General features: G+C 37.2%; 1 non-coding gene across 1 annotated transcript; it reads right to left on the reverse strand.

Moving 5' to 3' along the window:
• Nucleotides 1-6197: 6197 nt before the first annotated feature.
• On the reverse strand, nt 6198-6272 carry Trnal-caa (transfer RNA leucine (anticodon CAA)). Its single transcript has one exon. It is a non-coding gene; the product is annotated as a tRNA-Leu (tRNA).
• Between the last annotated feature and the right edge of the window lie 7008 nt (nt 6273-13280).

Genomic DNA, 13280 nt, shown 5'->3' on the forward strand with positions numbered 1-13280 from the left:
TTCCAACCCTGCAACGTATAAAAACCCCACCAAACATCATAACACATAAACAATAGACCCAAAAAAACAACTACTTTCCATAAAAAAGTTCCACTGCTACATACTTACACCCAACTCGCATATTCTGCTTGCACACGGTGAATTTCACTATCTCCATCACAAGCCCAAAAAGTTGCAGAAACTTAATGATGGACAGCATGTCGTCCCCCATTTCAGCCCACAGATGAGCACTATTAAACTTAGAAGTCATATCCATACCTAACAAAAGAAGTCACAAATTGAATTAAATGACCTACCGCATGACAAACAGCAAACCAATAACATCAAATGACACCGCAATAACATAAACACAACAGGAACTTAATTCCTAACTCACTGAAACTAATTTCCCATCTTCTATAACAGTCATGACCGATAAATGCACACTTCAAGCACCGACACCCAAATGAACCTAGTACACCACCAGAGGACACCATTAACCGCAACAAGATGACATCTAAAAACACAACGCACTCATAAACTAAATTCTACGCCATCATCACGTCATACAACACAACACCCTTACACCTCGGGTCAAAGCCGACGGATGGAATCAGACGTCTCCATTGACCCGAACTAACCAGGCAAGAAATATATCTCTCATAGAAGTGAATAATTCTTTAACTCTCCTATATCATAATGTACAGGGCTTAACCAGTAAGCTATATGACCTAGAGGTCCGTTTGAATGGTTCATTGAAGGAGATTTCTATCTTGTGTGTAACTACTGAGCACTGGCTGCAAGAAAAACAAAAATGTGCAGTTCGGATTTCAGACTTCCATTTGGTCAGCAACTTTTGCAGGGAACATACAGAGGGGGTGAAACGTATATATTTAAGAACAGATATTAAATCAAAGGAAATTAGATTTAAAAAGTCTGCTTTATTGAAAAAAATTTTCAATATTGTTTATGTGAACTAAAAGATATTAAAATTATAGTTGCATGTTCATATATGTCCCCATCTGGTATTTTTCAATTGTTCTCTGAAAATTTGGAAAAACTTCTGAACTATCTAAAATAGTCAGTCAAAATACATGATGGTGCTAGGGGATTTCAATGTTAATTTCAAGGACAACTGTAAAAAAGGACAGAAACTTGTTAATCTACTAAAAACATACAGTTATCACATGTCAAACTGAAAACTTAGTATCAAGGCAATCAGGTTGATGCAGTATTTCTTGATTTCCTAAAAGCATTTAGCTTGGTACCACATCTATGCTTATTGCCAAAGTCTGATCATATGGGACCTCAAGTGAAACTTGTGGTTGGATTGAGGACTTTTTGGTAGGGAGGACACAGCATGTTATCTTGGATGTAAAGTCATTGTCAGAAGTAGACGTAACTTCGAGTGTGCCCTAGGAAAGTGTGTTGGGACCCTTTCTGTTCATTTTGTATATTAATAGTAACATCAGTTGTTTTGCAGCTGATGCAGTTATCTATAATGAAGTACTATCTGAAAGAAGCTGCATAAATATTCAGTCAGATTTTGATAAGATTTCAAAGTGGTGCAAAGATCAGCAACTTGCTCTCAGTGTTCAGAAATGTATAATTGTGCACTTCACAAAATGAAAACATGTAGTATCCTATGACTATAATCTGAATGAGCCACTGTTTGGATCAGTCAATTTGTACAAATACCTGGGTGTAACACGTTGTAGGAATATGAAATGTAATGTTCACATGGGCTCAGCCAAGGGTACATCAGGTGATAGTCTACTGGGAAAATGCAATCAGTCTGCAAAGGAGATAGCTTACAAGTTGCTTGTGTGACTCATCCTAGATTATTGCTCAAATGTGTGAGACCTGTACCAAATAGGACTAACAGTGGATATTGAACGTATACAGAGAAAGGCTGCACTAATGGCCACAGGTTTGTTTAATCCATGGAAGACTGTCACAGAGGTACTGAAGGAACTATGGTACTGGCAGACTGCTGAAGACAGATGTAAACTATCATGAGTAAGTCTATTAATAAAGTTTCAAGAACCGGATTTAAATGATGACTTTAGAAATATACAACAATCCCCTATGTATTGTTCACATACAGATCATGAGGATGTTATCAGAAAAATTACAGCATGCACAGAGGCACTCAAATGTTCATTCTTCCCGCACTCCATGTGTGAATGGAAGAAACCCTAATTACTGGTACATTGGGACATACCCTCTGCCAGGCACATCATGATAGTTTTTAGATCATAGATATAGATGTAGATATAGTTGGAGCAACAATTGGGGGCGATTCTGGAAGTCGGTCAAGGGGGGAGGAGGGGGGTGGGGGCGAGGTGTTTGGGGGAATCGAATATCGCTTAACAAAAGGAAAGTTGGGGTCCTCCGCCAACAAATTGGTAAAATTTGGTGTTGCTTAAAGCAGTTTTTGGTAACTGTTTTGGAGTTCAGGGTAAAAAATGTGTATTAATAAATAATAAGACGTCCATTTTGAGTTAAACAATATTTATTTGTCTAGATAGTAAGCTATTTGCCACTCTTATTCTTTTGTTAAAATGTGTTTGAAATACATTGCAACCTATATTGCTACATAATTATAAAAAAGTTATTGACTCTGTTGGAGTAATATATTCACTGATTTCTGAAGTCGTTTTATCCAGTGTAATACGATACTCCAATGGGGAGAGGGGGGTGGGCTATGGCCCACGCAGCCCCCCCCCCCCCCCTAGCCACCGTCCCTGGCAACAATCCAACACTAAACTCAGCTTTTACATCATAGCTCATAACCATAAGTGCTAATATTAGTGTAATATCAAAAATTTGATTCTTTTAGTGATAGTGACTCAGTTTTCCCTATGAGGCCATGTGATCCTGAGTGATGAGAACATGTATTTTGATGCCCTTGATTGATCAGTGGAAAATGATATTTCAGGATATGTTGTAAAGAGAATGGTTCTAATATGGTATTCAGAGAGAGAGAGAGAGAGATAGAGAGAATCAGAGAGAATCATGTGTTAGCAAATTTGGAATCATATTCCACAACAGGAAAATAGCAAACAATGAATTCCTCTCCATTATTATCAATGAAAAGATTGATATTCAATGAATACGATCTTGTATTGTGGAAAAGTTAATGTAAAATTTATACTAGAACATCAGACATTATTTAAGAGCCCATTTTTTGTGGTAAGCATAAACTGAATATGAGAACTATGTCACAAATTTCACTGTAAATGTCTCTATAAACATATTACAGACCTGTTAAAACAGTATGACACACGTTTAGTCACTTTCACAATAAAGAACAGTTGTTTAGGTGTTGAAAAGTACCTCCAACCCCCATTTAAAAGTGCTCCATAGTAGGGGTACAATCCAATTTAAATGTAAATTTTTACCTCAGTTCCTAGTACTAAACAAAAGTTCAAATTTCACAAATTGCCCAACAAACTATAGTAAATAATAGCACAAATTAAAAAATAGTGAAATTCTACTGTACTGTATCACAACATGAAAGTGTATCTTATTTTATAAATGTTATGTATAACATCAAAACAAAACAAAATTCTTTGGTTAAAACTGATCTGAGACACAATTTTTCCAAAGTTGTCAGCAGAGTTAACATAACCTCTGAAATCAATGACATTTTTGTACTCAGTTTTGTTGCCTCAGTGTAACATTAAATATTTCAGTGTAAGATTAAATAACAATAGATTGAGCAACAAAGTTAGCAATAGATGCGCAGTTCTTTTACCAAAGGAAATCTCCTTTTATAGTAATGCAGACATTGTCTTGCATGCACATAAACCATTCTGAATTTGTTTTAACAAGTTACAGTAGGCTGCAAATGTGAATTTGTCATTCCTGTAAACTGATTGTTATGCATTTATGTGGATCTGGTATACATTTTGTGTGTACTGTACACACTACTCAATGATTCACTGAATTAATTGACTGACACATAAATATAAATCATCATTCAGTTGTATTCACTGACCACACTTCAGTACTGATAGAAAATAAAAATCCAGAATAAATTCACGAAAATATCCTACAACTATAGAAAATCTAAATTTATGGTTCCATTTAAATGGCCTAAAACTAAACATTTCAAAAACAATGATGTTCAAATTATGTATGGTAGTCTGGACCTAAATGAAGCAGAATGTGTTAAACTCTTAGGCAAGCAGTTTGACAGAAATCTGTCATGATCCTCACATATAGACTGTTTAAAAAATAAACTCAACAGCCTGACATTTGCTATGTCAATTTTAGCCAGTATCCCTGCCTTAGACATGAAAAATGTAGTGTACCATAGTTACTTCAAGTCAGTAGTGAGATACGGCATTGCCTTTTGAGTAAATGCTAGTAATTTAACAATAATATTAACTTTACGAAAAAAAATTGTAAAGAACACATGTAGTGCAAAGCCAAGAGAATCTTATTGGCCACTATTAAGAGACCAAAAGATGGTAAGTCTTCCCTCACTCTATATGAAATAATCATTTTCACAAAAAACAATCAAGAATTGCTTGTTTCAAATAACTTTTGGCATGGATACGAAACTAGGAACAAAGGAAGTTTCATGCTTCCTATACATACACTCAGTCTTTTCGCACAGACCACACAATATATGGGGATGAAAATATACAATAATTTAAAAAAAGACAATTTTCAAAACACTGGAACTGGCTAAGTAAAAAGAAAGTTATCTAGCACTCTGGTACAAAAATGCTATTACTGTATTGATGAATTTTTTAGTGTTGATCTGACCATTTGAGCAGGTTAAAAATTAATAGTATATGTATTCAGATACTTTATAGTTCTAGTAAATGTCGTATTCCTTGTACAATCTGTTATAGTTATAAGCTTGACGAGACTCATGTACACTAAATCAATCATTTAACATGGATGTTATGAGACAATAAAATTCTGATTCTGATTCTGGTCGTGCTGGGACAGAGGAATCAGATAGAGCTGAGGTAACAGGAAGAGCTGGAGGACTCAAGGCCAACAGTGATTTATTTCTGTTTTTACCTACCTTAGATAGTAAACAGCACAATGTGTGGATGCACTATAGTTTCCACTGGTAAATACTATTTACCCTGTGGAATTACTGAAAACATTTAAGAAATTATTGCCTATTCATTACTTTTGCTTTTGTTGCAGCATAAAACGTAGATGCTGTCTACTATATGAGAGGGAGGCAGGATTCTTACCCTCTGCAGTAGGTTGGTCTGGAAGCGGAAAGTATCACATACTTCTGCTGTGATCAGTGCCCAAACAAGCAGGCAGGTTACAGACCAAACACTGTACAAAGGCTGTGCTATAACTGAACGCTACCTATTCAGGTTCATCTGAAGAGTTGACAGTCATTATCTGACTTCCAGAATATATGGGGATGAAAATATACAATAATTTAAAAAAAGACAAATTTTCAAAACACTGGAACTGGCTAAGTAAAAAGAAAGTTATCTAGCACTCTGGTACAAAAATGCTATTACTGTATTGATGAATTTTTTAGTGTTGATCTCACCATTTGAGCAGGTTAAAAATTAATAGTATATGTATTCAGATACTTTATAGTTCTAGTAAATGTCGTATTCCTTGTACAATCTGTTATAGTTATAAGCTTGACGAGACTCCTGTACACTAAATCAATCATTTAACATGGATGTTATGAGACAATAAAATTCTGATTCTGGTCGTGCTGGGACAGAGGAATCAGAAAGAGCTGAGGTAACAGGAAGAGCTGGAGGACTCAAGGCCAACAGTGATTTATTTCTGTTTTTACCTACCTTAGATAGTAAACAGCACAATGTGTGGATGCACTATAGTTTCCACTGGTAAATACTATTTACCCTGTGGAATTACTGAAAACATTTAAGAAATTATTGCCTCTTCATTACTTTTGCTTTTGTTGCAGCATAAAACATAGATGCTGTCTACTATATGAGAGGGAGGCAGGATTCTTACCCTCTGCAGTAGGTTGGTCTGGAAGCGGAAAGTATCACATACTTCTGCTGTGATCAGTGCCCAAACAAGCAGGCAGGTTACAGACCAAACACTGTACAAAGGCTGTGCTAAAACTGAACGCTACCTATTCAGGTTCATCTGAAGAGTTGACAGTCATTATCTGACTTCCAGAATGAGATTTTCACTCTGCAGCAGAGTGTGCGCTGATATGAAACTTCCTGGCAGATTAAAACTGTGTGCCGGACCGAGACTCGAACTCGGGACCTTTGCCTTTTGCGGGCAAGTGCTCTACCAACTGAGCTACCCAAGCACGACTCACGCCCTGTCCTCACAGCTTTACTTCCAGCAGTACCTCTTCTCCTACTTTCCAAACTTCACAGAAGCTCTCCTGCGAACCTTGCAGAACTAGCACTCCTTTCTTCCAGGAAGTTTGGAAAGTAGGAGAAGAGGTACTGGCGGAAGTAAAGCTGTGAGGACGGGGCATGACTCGTGCTTGGGTAGCTCAGTTGGTACAGCACTTGCCTGCAAAAGGCAAAGGTCGCGAGTTCGAGTCTCGGTCCGGCACACAGTTTTAATCTGCCAGGAAGTTTCATTATCTGACTTCATCACAAAGAGCCAGTGGGGGTAAAGCACATTCTGGTTGCGAGCAATGTTTCTAACTACAGTAGCAAAATATGTTTATATGTCATATGAACCTCATAACACTCAATCACTTTCAAGAAATGAAGTCACTCATCTGTGAAGGAGACTTAGCTATTTAATAAACTTTGGTTTTGGTCCCACTTTTATTCTTTTATCATTTAACCAGTTTTACACCCATGATCTGATTTTAAAAAGCAGTGACACAGTAATATACTTGACTATGCATCTGCTGCTTTAACGACTGACGGCTTATCTAAGTTGATTGTATTAGTCATCAAACCCAACTAATCTATCTGCCCCTCTGAACATCATTTGACCACTGGTACATATGTGTTAAGAGATACTGTATTTGCATTAGCATCTCACTTTTGTGGAGCAGAAATGGAGGAAGGAGGAGTTGCCATATTCATCAGGAACTGTCATAAACTTCAGAACACAGATATTTAAAAATTTTGCCTGCACATGGAAGCAAGTGTGACAGAAGTAGAATTTCATAACAAATCCTTCATAACAGTAGGCATCTATTGATATATCGAGCACTTGCAGATGACTTTAATCTGTTCATAAATCATCCTATTTAACAGAAAAAAACTAGTGGTTGTTGATGATTTTAATGTAGATTTTCTTAAAAACTCTTCCTATAAGAATTTATTACAGCTCCTATTATAAACTTCCTAACTGGGGTAGCTCCTCTCCTTTCTGCTGTTCTCCTCCAATGACCTCCCCTCCCCAGTCCTGCCCCTCCCCTAAATTTCCATTCTGCCTCCTCTTCCCTTCTCTCCTCACCCCTCCCCTACCCGTCCCCTAGACATTGTTAACATCTTCATAGAAAGGAATAATGAACAGAATTATATTATAAAACCAATAGTCAATAGCCTTTCAGACCATGACATTCAGTTCCTTTTGTTAAATTTTAATACTGAACAGGATATAAAATCTACTAAATCTGAATTCAAGAAGATAGTCAAATGACAAAAAATTATTTTAGGACACTTCTCAAAGACATGAACTGGAGTGATGTATACAGTGCTCATGGCATGAACTGAAAATGCAAAATTTTCATTAATGACATCCTTATCTTATTTGAATACTGTTTTCATCCAAAACCAACCCAGATTAGACCAAAGTAACACATAACTCAAAGAATAGAGATATCCTGTATATATTAAAAAAAAAAAAAAAAAAATTAAAGCATATCCGTCAGTCAGAAACATTGTCTGATGTTGATGCTATAACTCATTACAATAATACTGCAAAACATCAAATTTATTATCAAATCAGATATTAAGGATAGTAATATGGACATCAAAGCAAGTGCCTTACAAGAAAATAATATTCACATCAAATAACAAGATAAAGTCAATATGGAATATAGTGAAAGAAAGACTGGTGGAACCAGACACGAGAAGGAGCAAATAGCATTAAGAATAAATGATACATTGGTAATAGATGATTGCAGTGTTGCAGTAGCTATGGACAAGCATTTCGTAACTGGTAGTCAAAAGATGGGGTTGTAAGGTTCAGTAGATGCTGCCATGGAATATCTCAGGCCAGTTATTACAAATGACTTCAGTAATGTGAATTTGCCTTAGAATCACACCATTAATCCACCTTGAAATCCTTAAAACCAAAAACTTTTAGTGGTTATGTTAAAATATCAACAAAGTTAATTAAAGAGTGTGCTTCTGAGTATAGTAACATATTAAGTTACCTTTGTGCCCAGACATTTGTCAGTGGAACATTTCCTGAGTGTTTGAGATATGCTCACATTAAGTCTCTGTTTAGGAAAGGAGATAAGAAATACCATAAAACTTCCATCCAGTTTCATTTTTGCTGGCATTCTCAAAAATTTGCACATGCAGACAACCTGGCAATCACACATCAGACTGAACATTTTAATGACTTCAACAGAATACTGAATGCAGATCTGGAAGTACCAAAAAATTACTGCTACAAGTGGCAGCTACATCCAAACCCTAACAAAACAACCACCGTAACACACATTAACAACAGATATACAATAGTTCGTATTGAATTTAGATTGCACTCTAATGGACATCTCACTCCAAGAAGATACAGTCAGAAACTGAAGTTCTGCAATGCTGTCATGTTGACAGTGGCTGGAACAATGTCAGGTTGTGGAGCAAGCACATTGAGGACTTCAGCAGTAGCTTTTGTCTATAGTGTGCTCCAATATTACTCACCAGTGTGGATGAGAAGCTCAAACGTAGCTAACTGAAGTTGATGTCCAACAGGAGGAGACAATACAGATAATCTGTGGAACACTCAGAGCCATCCCATATGCCTGAACCCCATCCTAGCAAGCACAGGGTCCACTGAGAAAAGGCGATCACAGTTATTTACAAAATTGTACTGAAAAATCATAGACAATACAAAACTCTCTACATACCAAGACCTGGTATCTGCATGCAAACTTAAACTAGGTCACCTTTGTGGAAAACCGGCAAGAATTGCAGGGCTTCAGCTCAAATACAGCTTGGAAATAACTGCAAGTTGCAAGTGGAAGTAAGAACAGGATTTTGGTGGATGACCTAATAACAAGCACAAAGGATTCGACCCCCACCCCTCAAGGAAAATGTTGACAACTTTGAATTGTCAGAATGATTGTTGGTAGATGCAAACAACTGGTGAACAAATGGGGACTGAGAGACAGACCTGAATGTGAGTGCTGTGAAACAGAATCTACATCTACATCAGCACCCATACTCTGCAAACCACTGTGGAGTGCATGGCAGAGGGTACTTCCCATTCCATTCACGACTGGAAATACATACTGTGATATTTTGTGCAAAAATTAACTGATGATGTCATGCAAATATTATTCAGTTATTTAACAACTGTGATACCAAAATAGTAGACAACATACAGTATTAAAATACTACAAGATGTTAATACATTTTAAGTAATAGAAATACAAATGTAAATGATGAGGCCCTTATTGGTCACAATTATTTCATACATATTTGTTTTTTATTTGAAAATATTTGCTATTGATCACAATATGAAGCAAACACACACATACATGCAAAATACATACTGTACGGGATATAAAACTTTACTGAAGCATGTGCTCAAAATGCTTCCCCTCTGCTGTGATGCAAATTTGTAGTTGCCGTTCGAATGATTTGTGAATGGCTGCGAGGATGTGACGTGAGATATCAGTACATGCTTTGATGATACATTACTTCATATTGTCTGGCGTAGTTGGTATTTGAGCATACACTTTATGTTTGATTGCTCCCCACAGAAAAAATTCAAGAGGGGTCAAATCAGGAGACCAGGCTGGCCACTTCACTTCAGCACATCATCCTATGAAACAATCCAGGAACTTTTCATTTAACAGCTCTGTAGCCACACAGGAAGAGTGAGCAGGACAGCCATCATGTTGGAACCACATGCACTGGCAAGTAGTTAGTGGTAACTCTTCCAGCAAAATGAGTAGAATGTTTCACAGGATCTGTGCATAGTTATTGCTATTTAGTATGCCCGGAATGACACACAGCCCCACAATGACATTTCCGATGATGCCGCACCACACATTAACACTCGACGGTTGCTGATGCTGTACCTGTCGAAGCCAATGAGGGTTCTCTATTGACCAGTAATGCATATTATGCAAATTCACATTACCGGGATTGGTGAAAGTTGCTTCATCAGTAAAAAACACCCATTGGAAAAACGTTGGATCATCTTGTAGGCGCTGCAGAGCAAACCGGCAAAATTCCTGGTGCTGTTTGAAATCCACACCGGAGAATGCATCATGTAATGAGAGGTGAAACGGGTAAAATCTATGCCAGTGCAATATGCATGGAACACTTCTCTGACTTATACCACATTCTGAGGCGATACACCGTGATGAAACAGTAGGGTCATTATGCACCAGTGCTAGAACACCCTCTTCATGTACCTCACCAGCTGCAGTTTTCTGCCTTGTCCTCTGTAATGACTTTCCATGATCCTGATTCATGTATTTTCTTGCAAATACGTGCAAGAAGCTGGCGTGTAGGACACTTACAATCAGGATACAGCTCTCCATATGGCTTTATTGCTCTAACAGTATTGCTTGTGCTTTCACCATACACTAGAAGCATATCTAACTTTTCTTTGTTGGTGTACATGTCTGCTCCAAGACTCTGTGATGGAAATGTGATGTCTCATTACCCCAGCAGCACATTTATACCCTTCTCCCCAGCTACCTCATGCATCATCTTGAGGTATTATCGAGAAGCAGGAAAACAGCATTTTACCTGTTAAGTTCCTCAGTGGTCAACAGGAAAGGTTGCATTGGACAATGCCACTTCGACGGATGGATATGATATGGGAACATATCTGTGTCTCAAAAACTATTCGCCTAAACATTATGATATATACATATTTGAAACTGTCTTTTTAAGCCCATCATGTTATGCTAAAATTTAACGTAGGGTTCCATTTAAAAAAACCAAAGATGACCTCATATCTCTGTAATAAAAAATAGCACAAACATGAAATGTGATGCATTCAAGTAGCCCCTGTCCCTGCAGTTCACTGTCCAAACGGCATCTTTGTATCTTTGTTGGGGAGATACAAGGAGTGTTATGACTTAGCTGCCTCACCCTGTATAAATATAATCATTTTGTGAAGAAGCACACAGTTTTATATTTCTGAACATTTGATGTAAGCTGCCAATCTTTATACCACTTTGAAAACTTATAAAGGTCTGATTGAATATCTGTGCAGCATTTTTTGGATGGTACTTAATTGTAGATTACTGTATCATCTGCAAAAAATCTGAGATTAGCATTTATATTTCCTACAGCTGCCTGAAGTTATGACTCTCTGTACAAGATAACATGCTGCACCCTCACTAGCAATAAACCTTCAGTCCATTCACAACTTTCACTTGATACCCAATACAATCATACTTCTGATAGTTCATAGCTCATAATGTATGCACTGTAGAGTCCATGTTTACCGGATTTTTTTCTTGTTTTGATCCATACTACCACCTCTAAAAATATGGAATACTTTTTTTAACATCCTGTACTTAGGGATTACAATTACAAATAACCTAAATTGGAATGATCACATAGATAATATTGACGGTAGAGAAAATCAAAGACTGTGATTCATTGCCAGAACACTTAGAAGGTGCAACAGGTCTACTAAAAAGACTACTTACACCACACTTGTCCATCCTGTTCTGGAGTATTGTGGTGCGGTGTGGGATCCACATCAGGTGGGACTGATGGATGACATCGAAAAAGTACAAAGAAGGGCAGCTCGTTTTGTTTTATTGTAAATAGGGGAGATAATGCCACAAACATGATACATGAATTGGAGTGGCAATCATTAAAACAAAGGAGTTTTTCATTGTGATGCGATCTTCTCATGAAATTGCAATCAGTTTTCTCCTCCGATTGTGAAAACATTCTGTTGCCACACACCTTCATAGGGAGAAATGATCATCACGATAAAAAGAGAAATCAGGACTCACACAGAAAAATTTAAATGCTCATTTTTCCTTGGTTCATTGAACCCTCTGCCAGGCACTTTATTGTGAATAGCAGAGTAATCACGTAGATGTAGATGTAGGACAAGCAAAAAGTAATCATTAAAATCTAATTAGTGCATTCTGTAAATCATTATCCTGCATCAAGAATTTTGTTCCCAGGCTCCTATCATCTGCAACATAAATTTTTTATAATACTACTTGTCCCAACCCTAAAATGAAAGACTACATGGTCATAAAAATAAAAATGTTCTAAGGGGCAGAATTAAAAGAAAAATATAAAATGGAAAAGAAGGAAACAAGAAATACAAATGATAATGTCTCCCACAGTTGCTTGTAGGTAAATGAAACAATCAGAATTTGGTGGCAAATGATGGCATCACCTGCAACCACTCTACAAGTGCATATACACAAACCATATTTTGTGGTAATGCATGGCCACTACTGTTGTCATCAACAATGCTACAATGTGGCTGCAATACACCACATTACTGCAGTATGGCAGTACGGCTGCGAAATACTGCTGATGGAATAGCCTGTTTCAAATAATTGCTGACTCATTCCTGTAGCTGGTGTTGCCCATCAGGGGTGGAGAATATTTCATATGGCCTAGCCAAATCCACCTCTATCCTTGAGTGTATAATATGTATGTTTCACTTCCACTCACTCTGCCTCAATCTGTCTTCCTCTTTCTCATGCCAACAACACTTCAGTGCCAATTCATATGATCTGGAAGTATGTGATTTTGCTTCTGTTGGGAAAATAATACATGTGTGTAGATGCACTCAGTTTTTTTCTTGTCTATGGGTATGTAGAAGTGGGCAAAAGAGATGACCATGAATTTCACAAATGTGATTCGTACATCTACAGCCTTAGCTATGGAACACAATATTCTATATACAAGGACCACACTCTGGAAATGAAACACTGCAGTATAAAAAGATCTGCAGCAGTGAACTGTAATTGTATGCTACATTGACTGTTAGGGTGCCTAAACTTTGTTTAAGCTTCATTGCTTTTTTCTGTGTTCATAAACATTAACATGATGCAGTCATGTTTTGATTATGGTCTTTATAAACATTAGTTCTCAGATCCTATAATTCTTGTGGTATATAAAGCACATTCATAAAATCTGTAGTTCTCTCAATGTTCTGGATGTAGCACA

Source organism: Schistocerca serialis, chromosome 3 (genome assembly GCF_023864345.2).
Source record: "Schistocerca serialis cubense isolate TAMUIC-IGC-003099 chromosome 3, iqSchSeri2.2, whole genome shotgun sequence".
In the NCBI taxonomy this organism is placed as follows: Eukaryota; Metazoa; Arthropoda; class Insecta; order Orthoptera; family Acrididae; genus Schistocerca; species Schistocerca serialis.